This window comes from Camellia sinensis, chromosome 3 (assembly GCF_055761805.1).
Source record: "Camellia sinensis isolate YWXY chromosome 3, ASM5576180v1, whole genome shotgun sequence".
Lineage (NCBI taxonomy): Eukaryota > Viridiplantae > Streptophyta > Magnoliopsida > Ericales > Theaceae > Camellia > Camellia sinensis.
The window spans coordinates 86,156,937-86,161,847 of record NC_138963.1 but is presented as its reverse complement, the minus strand read 5'-3'; positions in this window follow the sequence as shown (position 1 = coordinate 86,161,847).

Below are 4,911 nucleotides of genomic sequence, written 5' to 3'. Positions count from 1 at the left end.
AATTATTTTTCTTTTAATTTATGGCTTATTCATCAAAAAAAAAAAAAAAAAAAATCGCGTCTACTGGTCAGCTAGTAAGTCCGATAGGCTTTCACTAGAGGAGGTTTAAAACCAAAAGCTACCTATCTCAACTTAGTGTATCTTCTTAATGTACTCTTTTTTTGTGTTTACATTTTGTTGCATGTCCGTTATCGTGAATTCCATTTATGTGGGGGATTGTTGGAAAATAGCTTTGGAATAAACCTCATGTTTTTGCTAACTTTGAGCATTAATTAAGGTAGGACCAAAGCGTTATTTTTAACGTTACTAATTGGGTTCATATTTAAGTAGTGAATAACATCATCTATTTGGTTGCTTAAAACCATTTCTAGATGAATGAGAATTCAACACGTATTTTCGTGTTCATGGATATGGCTTTAGATGGGTTTCCTATACATTTGTGAAATGTATTTGTCCCACATTGGAAAAGCTTAAGGATTTATATGGGTATATAAACTCTAACTTGGGATACTTTGGATGGGCCTCAATGGGTACCTGAGTTTGTGGAAGGGTGAGGTTATGGGTAAAGTAGGGTACAGCCATTGGACTCAAAACAAAAAACACGTGCGTGCGTGTAGACACCCCATTTTTGACCGTTCTCAAGACTTAGACGTCACCGTTTGAACACTTGGTGATTATCCATGTTTGTGTTCGTCTTGAGTTCCCGGAGGTCTTGGCTACGCGCCTTGCCTTAGGATCTCTCGACTCGACTGTTTTGTGTTTGGTTTTGCACCAAACACTTGTGTTTTTGCTTCTAAGGGTGGGAAATAGCTTGATGGCCATCCCCACACCTCACCGGCCATGGCTTGAGGCCACCGGCCCTGTTTTGTTGCTATCGGCCGTTGGTGATGGCCGGTCGGCACTCTTTCTGGTCGACCGACCATTGATTTGGTCAATTTGTCATTTTTGGCTGGCCGACCACTGTGCATCTGCTTTTGGCAGATATTTTATGCCAGTTGTGATAGCTGGCATGCACTTTGCACCACCTCCATGTGTATGGAGGGATTTCATTCTTGCTTAGCTTGTTTTGTAAGCTTTGCAAGAGTTGGAGTTCTATAAGAGGAGGGCTTCTCCTCCCTCCTCAAGGGTTCCAAGAAATTCCAAAGCTCTGAGATTAGGGTTAGAGGATTGTGTATCTATCCTATCTCTATATCTCATTCTCCTTCCATTTTGTGTGTGTTTAAGGTGTTTTGTTCATAGTTTTGTACACAAACACCTAGTGTTACACTTTTCTTTGGCTACTGAGGTACTAAGGAGTGATTTTCAGAGTTTTTGAGTTGATCTAAGCTTGGAGAGGCTGCTGGAGTGGTCCTTGTGAAGAAGGCCTTCAAGGGTAAGAACTTTACCCCTTTATTCCCTATTTTTGCTTAAGCTTTTAGCCATTCTTGCACCTATTTTTAAGCTTAGTCTATAACTAATAAAAGTTCTAATTTTGAGTGCTTAAAATAGTTGTTTAAGGTTGTTTTGGTGTTTGCGGTTGTTTGACCCCTCTTCGGCCTTGTTTGGCCCCATTTTTGTGCTATTTTGGTGAGCTCCAAGACCACCTTGTTTTGGCCTCCTCACCACTGAAATCCAAAGGATGGTACTTTAAGGTCCTAAGAAGGAAAGGGCCATTCCCTCTGCTTATTGTCTTCAATACTTGCTATTTTAGCTTCATGTGTGAGCACCTTTCTTAAGTTCATGTTGGCCATATCTTAGTTGTTATTTAGTGTTATTTTGCCATGATATAGCACTGTTTTAAGTTGGTTTAGACACACCATGCATGCCTTGCATACTTGTCTTGTAATGCCATGAAATTGCCTTAACATGCTTTGTGCTTTGAGCCTTGTTTTAGCATGATTTTGGCTTAGCTTTGTGAAGCTTTTGTGCATGATTTAGTATGCTTAAGGTCTGTTTGGAGTTGTTTTGGCCATCCATGACATGCTTTGTACAGCCACCTTGCAGTTTGGCTTGTTAGCCTTGGGTGTGTGAGTGTTGAGCATGCATTGCTTGGCTTGTTTCAGTGGTTTGGCACCACTTATGGCATCATTTCAGTCCTTGTGGTATGCTTGTATGCTTGCTTTTGATGTTCCTTTAAGACCTTAAAGAATTTGTGTTTCATGCTCCATGAATGTGTCATTGCGTATGCCATCATGTTTAGGCCTCTAGGATGCCAAGTCAATGTGTCTTTGGCTTTGTTTTAATATGCTAAAACTCTGATTTTGGTTGTTCAAATCATGTCATGTTTGGTTTTGCTAAGTGTAGTTCAATACCTCTTTGGTGAGCCATAGGCCTTGGACCATGTTGCATGCTATGCTTGTCTAGTTTAGTTGGTTTGGCACCATCCTTAACATGATTTTCAGAGCTTGATATGTATGCCATATGTCCATGTTTATCTTCTTTTAAGTGTGCTTAAAAGTTGTCTCTTTGATGCGTAATGCGTAAGTGTTGGACCATGTTTGCATGCATGTTTGTGTGTAAATTTGATCTCATTTCCATTGCATTTGGCCACTATTTTGGACCTAGTAGAGAGCTGTCCATCTTGGTGTAAGTCCATTGCTCGCATGTTGTTGCATGCTCACCTTGTGTGTTGTTGCATACTTGCCCCCCCTTTCGCATGTTGTTGCAAGCTATGTATAGATCTACTAACATGTTATTGCATGCTTAATTGCGCATTTGGCATGCATCTTTGGTTAAGTTGCTTATCGTGTTGTTACATGTCTTGCATACTTGTATGCTTACGTTGCACCTCGCATGCTTGTTAGCTTGCATACTTGCCATATGCTTGAGTTGTTTATATGCTTGCCCTCATGCTCATGGTGCATACTTAGCTTGCATGCCTAGGTTGCATTGCATTTTGCATGCATGCCTTGCCTCTTGAATCACCATGATAGAGGTTGGGTCCATTATTTGTTTGGTTTGCATTTCATTTGATATTGAAATGGCACACTTGGCATCTTTGGCCATCATGCATTGAAATGCGCGATTGGTAGCCCGAGGGTCGAGGACCATCCTCCTGTGAGTCATGAACATGGTAAGGAGGGTGTTAGTGCAAATATTTGCTTGAAAATGCATTACCATTCTTTGTCTGCCCTCTGCTGCTGTCAAACAGGGTTCTGTCGGAATGGATGGTCGACCGACCACATTGAGTGCCGATTGACCAACAATGGAGGGCCGATAGCTTCATTTGTGGTCGATGACCACTTCCTCATGGCCGGTGGTGTTTCCTCTTGCCCGGTAGTCTTCCACAACCTTCAGGGAGTGTTCCAGAACTAACCTTGGGACTTGTGCAATTTATAGAGGCATAAAAGAGTGAAAACAGAGGTAGCTTGTGCATGGTGGTGGATTTCCGAGCGGAGTCGAGCGCGCATGTATTAGACCCTCTTTCCGTGGCTGTTTTACCACTTTATTCGAGTAGTTAATTTGCTTAATTAGTTAAGTAATTTGTAATAATTAATTAACTCGTTAGTTAGTTAATTTGTACTATTCTTTCGGACCCTCCGAGCGAGGGCGAATTTGTAATAAGTGTGCGTGTGTGTGTGAATGTCTTCCCACCCCACATCTTTCTCCCTTTTACTTACCGGCTTTTGATGGTTAGTATTAGGGCATATTTCAATTAGCATCCTTATGCTATACATGCGTGCATTCATTCATTTGTATTGCATGCACCGGGCTCGGCGCATCATACTAATCACATAGTATTTCAAATCTAACTTGAATACATGTTATCTGTCGCATCTCATATGTCATCTTAGATTAGCCGAGCCTATTTTAGTTGCATTTTGCTTGCGATGCATTAGCCATCTTAACATGAACTAGAATCATGCATGATTACTAACATGTTCTTATTTTGGTTTGGAGTACACTGTAAGTGTTTTCTTTTGCTTTAGCATCTTGCATGTATGTGAGTGTTAATATGAAAGCATGCTTGCCATGAGGCTAACTGTTTAGTTGATATAACTGCCTGAATGCCTGTGGGTGAAGGTTGGATGGCTTGAGTTGGAACAACTCGTTGAATTCCGTATTTTAGCCTACTTGCGAGTAGCAAAATTCAAACTATCTTTCAAACGAACGGATATGCAATGCTTTGTTCCAAATTAGGCTATCTAGTCTATACTTTTGTGTTGTGCGCATCACATAGTAAGATTAGCTAATTAATCAGAATAAGAATGCATAATGTTTTCAAAGCTAGATATCATGGTTAGTAGACGCCGATCTTTGATCGGGCGAGAGGGGGTGCTCATAGCTGACCTTCCTCAATCGTACCCAAGTTCCCGAGCCGAGGCAACTTTGGTGATGACGGACACATGGCCTTAGGCAACGAGTCAGGGTTTCCTAAATTCTCCCAAAATAAAATATTTAGGTAGCGACTCTGTATCTGGCAAAGCAGTCCATGTTTGGCACTTCTTTCTAAAAATCTGTTTTCCAAGACAATTTTTCGGATTCAGACACTTTGGTGATTTATCAGTCTTGCATTACACATTGCGAGATCAGATTAAGAACCGACACAAATTGAGTCTGAGCTATAGTGAGGCCCACGAGGGCACGTCTACAGTTTCTAGCGACTATACTGGGGAGTTTAGAGAGCTTGACTCGAGCTCATGATATCTTGTTTTGATTACACTCATGTATTTCTTTGCATTGCATGTGCATTGGTGCGCCTAAGTCACAATGTTTGCCGTCTGTTATTCCTGAACGGTTTGCCGGAGGCTCGCATCGAGGAGCGTGCCATAAGGCTGACCGGTTACAGGCTCTACCACGATGGGGACACAAACCCCGGTTGTCACCGGGGCACCCTTTTGACCATTTGACCTAGTGCATATTCGGAATCTATAGTGACCATTTCGAAGTAGGACAGGTTGCTACCCGATTATAGGTTGTTTGAAACCGCTG